The sequence below is a fragment of the Natator depressus genome, chromosome 10 (genome assembly GCF_965152275.1).
Source record: "Natator depressus isolate rNatDep1 chromosome 10, rNatDep2.hap1, whole genome shotgun sequence".
Lineage (NCBI taxonomy): Eukaryota > Metazoa > Chordata > Testudines > Cheloniidae > Natator > Natator depressus.
The window spans coordinates 53,952,770-53,964,012 of NC_134243.1; positions in this window are offsets into that span (position 1 = coordinate 53,952,770).

An 11,243-nucleotide genomic window follows, 5' to 3' on the forward strand; every position below is an offset into this window, starting at 1 on the left:
ACTGGCTTATGTTATGAGATTTCACTTTACAAGTATAAAGTCTAGAGGGCTGATTCTAATTTTGTAGTCTTCTATCACATTCTCTCATTCACCTGTGTCACAGTTGCAGGGCGAGCTGCGCTTTAGACACCTTAGTCCTTCTCAAGTGCACCTTGCTGGTGATAGGTTTCACTCCTCTCTGGCCAGAACCTTGTGGTTCAACCACTTTTAGACTATGTCTCTAGGCTGAAGCCGGGCAGGTGGGCATTCCCCAATCAATAGTTCCTCTCAAGAAAGAGATCTTGGAGTCACAGCACAGAGTTTTCTGAAAACTTCAGCTGAATGTGCAGCAGCACTCATAAAGGCTGAGTGTGGTAGGCACTATGAGGAAGGGATAGAAAATAAGACAGAAATTATTGTAATGACTCTATTATAAATCCATGGTTTGCCCACCTTGAGTACTGTGTCCAGTTCTGGTTGCCCATCTCAAAAAGGATATAATAGAACTGGAAAAGGGGACACAAAGGTGATCAAGGGTATGGAACAACTTCCATGTCTGGAGAGACTAAAAAGATTAGGGCTTTTCAGCTTAGCAAAGAGATGACTAAAAGGTGATATGGTAGAGTTCTATAAATGTATGAATGGTGTGGAGAAAGCAAATAAGGAAGTGCTATTTACCTCATCACATAACACACAAACCAGGAATCACTCAATGAAATTAATAGGCAGCAGGATTAAAACAAACATAAGAAAGTACTACTTCACATAATGCACAGTCATCCTGTGGAAGTTGTTGCTACACCAGTGGTAGTTGTGAAGGCCAAAAGCATAACTGGGTTCAAAAAAGAATTAGATAAATTCATGGAGGATAGGTCTATCAATGACTATTAGCCAAGATGTCATGACCCTAAACCTCTGACTGCCAGAACCTGGGTGGGAAAGATGGCTAGATCACTCCAATGGCCTGGTCCATACACTCACTCCAAAGCTCTCGTATGACCACTGTCAGAGACTGGATATTGGGCTTGATGGACCATTAGTCTGATCCAGAACGGCAGTTCTTAAGGTCCCTTAAGGGAACAAGAGAACATATTTTGGTCATTGTTTGATTTCCCCCCCCCACCCGCATTTTGTCATCCATTCCCCTCCACTGCTGTGCCCACCCCAGCCCCACAAAACAGCCTTCTTTGATTTAGGTCTATGCAGTCGGACAGAATAATATCAAAGAGGTAAACTGAGTTACATGTACTAATCCCACATTCTCCACAACCTGCTACTTGACTAACATTACACTTGCTTGTGACCTTGAGGGTTTTGAAAGCTTGTCTGTCTCATGGCTTTCCACCCCTAGATCTGCTGTAGGCAATTTTCCCATCAACAGCCATCCTGAACATTCCACCAGGCTTCTAACCCATAGACTGCTGAGGACCATCTGCTCTTTTCATGTGCCTTTCTGCTGATACCAAAATCATTTCCATCTGACCGCTCCATGCTTTGCATGAATAAAAAACCTTTCGGGCTGCTGCTTCTAAAGTAGATTTACCTTCAATCACCATTTATTAAATCTCCATCCATTAAAAACCATAGCTTGCAGGAACTGTGTGCATTAAGCCTGATTATAGAGTCTGTAGAGAAGGAGGGAGGGGGACAGCAGTTTGTACCAGTGCATTGCCTTGTTTTTCTGCTTCTCTAGCCTGGCTTGTAACACTTGTAACAGGGTGCAGATCAGAGCAGGACTCTCATGTTCTTGGGCTTTGATTTTGGTTGTACACAGCTGTGTCTTTTCTGAGTTTTAGCTATAATTTGCTGATCATTGGTTTCAGTGAAGACAGCTCAGACTATATGAATACATTTAGAGTTTCCCTTGGTGGCAGGGTGTTAGGTCACACATGGAGGGTAAGGAGCAGGGAACTAAAAAAGGAAGAGGAGGGAAGCTCACAGGTTCCTTACGGAGGATGAGTGGCTCCTTCAAACGCACTTCACTAAAGGGCTCGGCATCTGGATCTCAAAAGGTAAGTCTGCAGTTATCTGAGGGATGGAGTAGGAGGCAAATGGCTGGAGAAATGTTCTGCTCCCTGCTCAGATTTATTTCAGAGCCTACACCGCATAAAGGAGATCAGTTCTCTCCGTCCCACTGTATTGTTGTCACTTACGAAGGCAGCAGTCATGTTAATTGCATTGATTGTGCCAATGACTATTTTTCTTCCTGTGGAAGTTATTTTTCTCTCCCCCCTCCCAAGCTCTCGCCACCCCACCCCCAATCTCTCTCACGCACACACTGTGTTTTAGGCAGCTAAGATGAGGAAAGTTTTCCATGTAAAAGGGTTTGACACTGATGCTATCAAAAGTGTGAAATAATGTCTTAATGAATATTGATTATTTTGTGTTGATGCTAAATCAATATGCAATTGATGGGGAGACTGATATATTAAAGGGATTTTTATATGATTCACGGGGTCAAAAGCATGCAGATACTATAAGAAATACAATCAATACTTAGATTATTTATGGTGTACAGTGTAGTATGTGAACTGAAGAAAAAACGAGCTGGATGAAATATCCTGGTGATATCTCTAAGTTCAGCTTCTCAGTGTGATTAACTTGCAACTACAGAATGAGCTGTTAGAGTCAGTGGTGAGGGATGATGCGTTTATTTTTTTATGCTTGTAGTATTTTTTAATTCACTTTTTGACTGGATTGGCGAGCTAGTTTGTAGCAAATTTGAAGCGACTCAAACCATGATTTCCCAGGGTTTCTGAACTCAGCTGGAACTTTTCTCAATGGTTGAATCAGTTTAAGTCTTTCTTTCTCCTTTCCTGTAACCCAGCAGCTTTTCCTTTTAAACCAACTGCTGCTGCCCGCTGAATTTTAAATGCATAGAATTTGGTAAAGGAGTGAAAGTAAGTAAAGTAGTGGGCAGAAGTGGGAGAAAGTGGGTTTGGAGACTTCTTGGAGGAAGGAGATCATCAATACAAATAGAGACAAGGTGGGTGAGGTAATATCATTGTAGGGAGCCAGGGTGGCTTCCCTCCGAACCAGAGGGTAAAGAGCCACTCTCTCGGCCTGAGTGGGCGGGGCCAGACCAAGTTTATGCCAATCCCCGGAAGGGGAGGGGTGGGACAGGAAGTACAAAGGGCGGGGCCCTTTGCCCAGTGAGAGGAGCGCCAGGGAGGGAGACAGACACAGGCTGCTCCCTCCAGACCCTGCTCCCGACCCAGGGGAGGCCCTGGGCCAGGAGGAACCTGACCTGGAGGAAGGCCTGTGGTGACCAGGACTGCCAGCCGCTGAGTACCCGGAGGACCTGGAGGGGCCAGGCTGTAACCCGGGCCAGCGTGAGCCCGACACAGAGGGGGAGCTGGAGCTGCCAGCAGCTGAATACCCGGACGAGCTGGAGGGACCAGAGAGGCCCGCTTGAGAGACCGGGTAGGAAGTAGCCCAGGGGCAGAACTGCACCGTGTGGTGGGTGTATTTGGTCAGTGGGGCGCAGCTGGCCCCCTGCTGACCCAGCGGCGGGACCTTCGCCTCCCGCCACTGTCAGGGCCCTGGGCTGGAACACAGTGGAGTTGGGCAGGCCTGTGTTCCCCTACCCCGGCCAACCCGCCTTGGGTAGCAGAATCGCGCGCCGCAGACTCGGGCCGGGGCTCCCCTGCCAGAGGGGCACGCTGCGCCGCAGACTCGGCCTGGGGCTCCCCAGGGCCTGAAAGTTGTGACTAAGGCCTGCCCGTGGGACCATAGCTCTCCATCGCCCCCTAGGGGCTCGGTGGATCGATTGAAACCTGTCACAATCATTTATTGGCTCAAACTCTGTGTAAGCGTGAAAGTTTGTCTCTTTCACCAAAAGAAGTTGGTCCAATAAAAGATATTGCCTCATCCACCTTGTCACTCTAGTCACATCAACATGGCTACAACTACACTGCAAGCAATACAGATGGAGGCAGCTAAGTAGGTATGAAAAGTGTCCTTGTTCAGAGCCGTCTTTCTGTGTATTGGGTAGTGTATCTTGTAGTCAGTTGTGGATGCTAGACAGGATACTTGGCCTAGGGGAGCCCCACAACAGCAGACTGACTTCTCCTTGCACTTGAAATCAAGGGCCTTGGTTTATGGAATTTTGAGAACCATTAAGGACCATTTAATATTATCTGTATTGTGATAGGACTTAGGGGCCCCAGCCCCATTTTGTTAGGCACTATAGAAACATGCAACAGGGAAAGAGCTCTTAGTGTAAGATGAGATAACAAGTTGGTACAAGAACCAGACGATCCTGATCAGTGTGATCATGATCACACTGCAGTGGCCACAGCATGCCAGCTACCTAATCGTTGTCAAGATTTTTTTGGAGGCCTCAGAGCAGAGGGGAGTCTTTGCAGCAGCATTTTGAGTGGCTGTAAGTAGAATAGATCTGAGAGATCTTGTACAGAAAAAAACAGGAAATTTTAGACATGATCTGTGTGGATCGAGAAAGAGAGGGCTGCGGTGAAAAACGGTTACAGTCCTGATTACCAGTGAGGATAGGATAGGATTGGGTCCTTCAGGGCAGTTGGTACTCAAGTGTGATGCCTCCCAAACACGTCACACTGAGAGAGAAAACTGAGAGGAATGAAGCCTTCACATCTGGTGATATGTACAAAACTGTAATAGAAGCAGAACAACATGTTATTGTATCTATTGAAACCTAGCAGAACTATCATGGACATTTACCATCCCAAGCATAAAAATCTACATGCCAGGCCTTGCCATTATAATTGCCTGTTATTTGTGTATAATAGTGCATCAGTTGGGATCAGAGCCTCATTATGCTATGCACTGTGCATACACAGAGTTAATGGTGAGGAGAATTTTTGGTGGACTGATAAAGTTGAGGGTATTTCCTGACTAATATGGTATCATAGTGGGAAAGGAAAAAAGTGAATAAAAAGAAAATAAATTTTTCCCCTTTGCAATTTCATTTTCTATGCTGATGCTCTTTAACCTTGTAAAATTGGTAAGGGAAATCCACAATAAACATCCACTGTTTAGCAAATGTCTTTTACCACAGGTGCATTCAACATTTTTTTAAAAGTCCTTGAGCTCATCTCACGATTACAAAACATATAATTTAATTTCCCATTACTAAAAGCTCAAACTGAAATACCTAGATGAAAATAGCTTCTGCTGACCATGTTTATCATAGGCGTTAGGTTAAGCCAATCAAGATAGAGGGGAAAATACATTGTGTTTTTTTCGTAACAAAGTTGAACTTCCAATGGCAATGCTATAGTTATAATACTCTAAGAAGCACTGTGAATTTTAGGATTTCAGATTTTTCATTGAATTTCTTTGTACTCTCTTTTAATATTTATTGTAGGCAAGTTATGACTTATCTTTCAAGAGAGAGAATCACTTATCAGTGTTTGCTAAAATTTTCCTTGATCTATATGAAAGCATGACTTATGTAGATGGTGTTGAACCTGCCAAGAGAGGCTCAAATGGGTTCAGCTGATTAATTGAGGCAGATGGAACATTATTCCAATAGCATACAAGGGAGGTGGAAGTGGCTTAGAGACAAGAGATCTGGAATATGGGATGAAATGTCCTGAGGTAGGAACTCTGGGTGAGGCTACAGCTAGGGGAAAAGCTGAAACCAGGAAGGGGTTAAATTTAACTCTGGTGTGGATTTAAAACTAATCTCAGATTTTGGTCCTAGGTAGGGGTTTTTTTTAATTGGGATTTAGTTGTTTCAGCCTGAGGTTGGAAATCACAGCTATGAAATGACATAACTTTTGTGAAGTGGTTGAAGGATATATAGATTTATAAGGAATATTTCACCTGCCACTGAAAGCTCTTAGGGGCAGGGACTGTTTTTTTTTTCAGTGTTTGTACAGTGGCTAGCACAATGGGGTCCTGGTCCATGCCTGGGATCTTCAGTGTTACCACAATACACATAAATAAAAATAGTAATAGGAAAATGCCCAGCAGCTCTGCTCAACAAGTTAGGACAGAAAGTGAAGAGGACTTCTGTGGAATAATATCCATACAATAACTCTTTACTTTTACCACTGTAGCAGAACTTGTCCCAACTTCTTATATTCAGCCAAAGGGCCAGATTTTGATACCCTTATTCATGAAAAGCACTGTCTTACTCCACAAGTGGTTCCACTGAAGATACTACTCAGTGTGAATAAGGGCACCATAATCTACCCCAAAAGTAAATATCCTGGGTGTGGCTTAAGAATGGCAGTGCCTCAGCAAAGGAATACTTGTTTTGTTGTGTTGGATGAATTTACTGTACTTAAATGTTAAAATTTCCAAAATTATCCTATGAGGAAACATCTTGTCTGGATGTACAGCAGTTTGCATGTAACTCCCATTAACGCAATTATGCTAGTAAATTCCAGTGCCATGTGTTGACACTATACAGTGCACATAGCTATACATCCCATTCCCACTGACTTGTTCTAAAAATATTTCAAATGTACTGAATATGATCCAGTTCCCCTGGCTTTTGGGATATAATTATATTACTGAAACTCTGCTTCTTTCCTTCTCTCCGCATATTCTTTTCTATTCACCTCTAATTTTGAAACCTCATTATCTCCATGTCTGTGAACATGGTCAATACTTCTAAATAGGGATGTATCCAACACAAGCTTTTGGAAATTGGATTCCCACTGAGTAGGGTTGCTAGCAATGCTTTAGTGGCTCATACCTCACATTTCTGCCCTGTTACTAGGTATCAAATTGTGAAGGCCATCAGATCATTTACAAAAAATGTGTAGAATAAAACCGTGGTTGAGATACAGTCTTAAGATATCTGTCTAAATCCCCTAGACTGCTTTGAAAATCAAAACTCAAACTTCTATTGGAGGTAACACATCTAATTTTTATTTTAACAGCGTAAGCCGAAACAGTGATTTATATAGGTAATTCCCAGAGAGTAAAAAGATACAAAGATTTCTTGAAGCTGCAGACCAACATGAATATTTTATCATAAATATTTTGCAAATAATTATACAAGTCAAAATAAAATAGGAGGGGATCAGTACTTCCTCTCGCTGGGAACAAATTACAGGTTTAAACCAGGGAAATGAGAGTTTAGATAAGGAAATGTCTTTGGGTCCCCTTGCAAATAAATCACTGGTTTGGCCTAGCTCTCCGGCTGATGAATCTTGCCCATATGCTCAGGGTTTAGCTGATTGCCATATTTGGGGTCGGGAAGGAATTTTCCTCCAGGGCAGATTGGAAGAGGCCCTGAGGTTTTTCGCCTTCCTCTGTAGCCTGGGGCACGGGTCACTTGCTGGAGGATTCTCTGCTCCTTGAAGTGTTTAAACCACGATTTGAGGACTTCAATAGCACAGACATAGGTGAGAGGTTTATTGCAGGAGTGGTGGGTGAAATTCTGTGGCCTGTGTTGTGCAGGAGGTCGGACTAGATGATCATAATGGTCCCTTCTGATCTAAATATCTATGAATCTATGGTACATTTATTAACATTTTAAAATTGCCTACTGAAAGATCAATTAAAGGAGCTTAATTGCACTTGGTAATTTTCAATTACATAAGTTTTCAGTGCTTGCTTTTAGTTCTATTAAAAATGGCACAGAAAGAGATTGGGGAAAAAATAATATATCCAGTGAATTCAGCCTCTGTTTTTGCCGATAAACTATCTGTGAGTGGATTGTGATTTCCTCAACTGTAATCATTATTTGATTATTTTAAAAGATTAACTCTGTAGGTTTATTGGGAGCAGTTCTCGGTGACCGGCTGGTATTAGAGTTGTATTATTTGGTTATGATGGATCAGATAAGTCATTAGGTCACTGTATAAGCATTTTGTCACAGATACTCACACTTGCACACTTAAAATTCAGTTTCTGTAAATACTCCTGGTTCTGACTTTGAAATTCTCTTCTCACAAATATTTGGGTCAATTACCTCAATAACATGAAGGCTCATCCACTGTCTTGTGCTGCACAGGTTTTCAGTGGCGAGAATGGGAAGATGACCTGGGGATAATCTTCCTTTCTCCCCCGCACACAAGTACAGCAAGGTAGGATCTATATATTACGTAGCATTCAGGATATATTAGGGGGCTCGTTGAGCTTCCACACCAGCTGGCCTTCCATGGTCCCAAAAGGGTGTGGTCGGAACCCCAGACTACAACTAGTTTGTGAGATCCTGTCTGGAGAATAAACTACCCAGGGTAACAGGCTGCTCCTTTTCAAAGGAACAGTAAACTCTGCCTACCATCATGTGGCCCCAGCTCTAAGCCACCAGGAAGTAAAAAGTATGGCTCGCGCCCCTTTGCTCCCATTCTCCTGCATCTCTGGGAAGATTTGCCTATGTAGGAAGTTGATCAATTAATCTCACCAGCAAAGTCACATACTGTAGCTGGATTTTAAAAGGGACTAATTGATGTTTTGGCCAAGAACATCATTTGAAGTTCTAATACTTTGCAGAGAGGATTATACTGAATCATTTAATTGGGTGCTTGTTTGTCTAGGCATTGGATCAATTTAACAGTTAAATTTAGTATTTAATGTCCTTCAATTTTGTATGTTCAAAGAAATTAGACAAGTGTTTTAGAAGTCCAGTAAATATCAGTTCATGCTGCAAGGTACCAGCTGATCACAGTAGGAACTGAAAGAATGTTTTAAGGTAGCATTGCGCAGTTGGCCAGGTGAATTATTCTGCAAGACTGCTTTCCTCTGAAGCACAGGCTGCTGCCAGAGACGGAATGCCAAATTTGATGGACTATTAATCCAGTCTGGAGTGTCAAATCTAATGTCCCTAATATGACACTCCTTGATGCATTGTGTGTACAATAAATGCCCTCTGAAATGGAAATAATTTAAGGTACCACTTCGAGTGTTATCCTGTGTGCTTAAGGACTGTTTGAGAGAGAGATTGGAATAGTGTTTTTTCTGGGCTATCACCAGGTTCCCCTGGGCCTACCAGATTGCTTCAGTCCCATGATCTAAAAGTCAACGGATTGTGGAAATTCTATAGTACATTGTGTGGACATACTGCAAATAATATATACCCAGCATGAAGATGACAGGTTACCAGAAAGGCACAAACAGTTTATGGCTGAAGATATGTGTCAGAATGGGATCTGAGTCAATATTTTGTAAATTTTATAGCTGTAACCCCTTCACTTTTCTCTAACCTAAACCTTCCCCATAGATTATTGTTCACATATAACATGTGGTACCAGGACTTTCTATGAATGAGACATTTTGGGTGTTGCTGAAAGCTGTAAAAATTAACATTCTTCAGTATGTCAGAGCCCCAGGTTTGGCAAATGTAGAGTTGCCATTGGCTTGGAATAAGGAACATTTGGGGGAATCGATACATCTGGGAATAATACTATAGGAGGTCAGCAATTTACAGTGAATGCAGGCTGTTCAGCAGTACAAATAGCAGTACTATAAGATGCAAGTTTTCCTGTACATTTAGCCATCTGTGTGGAACTTAATTCATACATTTATCTAGCACCTTGCATCCCAAGGGGTCCTATTTCTCTTTTAAAAATTAAACTGATACACAAATGATGCATACAGAGGGATTACTTCATACAACACTGAAATGCAGTAATCTTAATACTTCACAGCATTCATAGGCAGGAGTTTAGGACAGGAAGTAGAGAATATTTTTTCCAGTTGCAATTTCAGGGCCAGTTTAGGTGGGCAGAATTTTGGTAAGTAGAATTACGGAGTTGACACTCCTCCTTATTTTACCAATATCATTGAAAGGTGAACTGTTTTTTGAAACAGGTAAACTTGTGGTTTTGGTAGCAGAAACATTGTAGCCATGCTGTAAGGGTGTGCAGTGGTGCAAGCAAGCAATGATCATAATACTGCTTGTTCAGAAAACCATCCTCTTTAATGACCAAAAGTGATTGGGATCTTCACCATTTAGGAATATTAATCCTTAAACTGAACCTAAAAACTGTTCAGCCAACCAGCATGGTGGCTCATGATAATGAAAGCACTAGTGGCTTTGCAGACAATGAGATTACTAAAGCGCCTATGTACAAGCAGTTACCACTCAGACATTTAAGAGGAAAAATTACTTCCTTAGAACTCATGACAGAGCTATTGCTTTCATTAGAAATATATCTGAATTGATAGCTAAAGCCCATATGCCATTCTCAGTGGTGGAAAATATTTAGTTTCTAAACCATCCTTTGGTGTGCTTACATTCCTACCTCCTGTCAAGTTGACAGCTAGGTCTCCCAGGATTTTGCAGTGAAGATACCATGGGTTTGAGTTATCCTTGAGAGCAAGTCTTCCTGTGTGTTTGTGCAGCACTTAAAACAGTGACTTCCCAAACCTGGCTCAGGGGCCACTGGATGTTACTTTAATATAATTATTAAATAATATCCTCTTCAAATAATACAAACGTTGGCTGTACCCTTGAGTAGAATATATACATAAAAAGCTTTCAACTTTAAGTGACAGAATCTGTTTGTAAAGTGTGAAATAATGTTGCTTGTTTTCAACTATTTGGCCAAATTCTGGCCTGCTGCATACATGCGCTCAGAGCCAGTGTAGCATTAATGTGCATTTATAGTCTTGCTAGCTGTGGCCCCGGCACAGCTCCACAGAAATTCCTTCTCTGATTTGGAATAACCTTGCCATTGATGCATGGTTCGCAAACCACGCTTCCAACTCTGATGTCTCTGGCCTACAAATCCCTCCTCATGGCTCCTATCATTCAGGGTGTGCAAACCAACTTGACCCTCGTGATTCTGGGTGGAGACAAAATCGGGGCAGAACACTTTGAGTGCGCTCTCCCTTTGATGCATGTGGTTTTATAGAAGGGTTGCCCCAGAATTTGACATGTGGAGTAGCTAGATGACAAACAATGGCCATGAATACAGCAAAAAAATATTTTTCAATATAAATGTTAACAAATTTTCATCTGTTGTTGTCTTAGAAAATGCTTATGGGACTTGGAGCACAAGTCTGTGACACGTTTTCAGAAGAGACCCTCCCATACCTCTCCAAGTTTTTAAAAAATAGTTCAAATGTTTGCTTGATAGCAGTATTTTGCTCACAAATGGTTAATGTCTCATATCCTAATACAAACTTAGCTGATGATCTTGCAATTAAGTATTGACTGGGGGACTTACTGCTCTCCATTGTTCAAACTATGACTAATTAGCAATTAACCATCATTGTAATTAGGAATAGATTACTTCAAATGCTTTCTAATTTCAAGTTCCACACCGGCATGATTTGCCTCAGGCAATGAGGATTCCTGTCATTTAGGCAGGTTTAGAGAC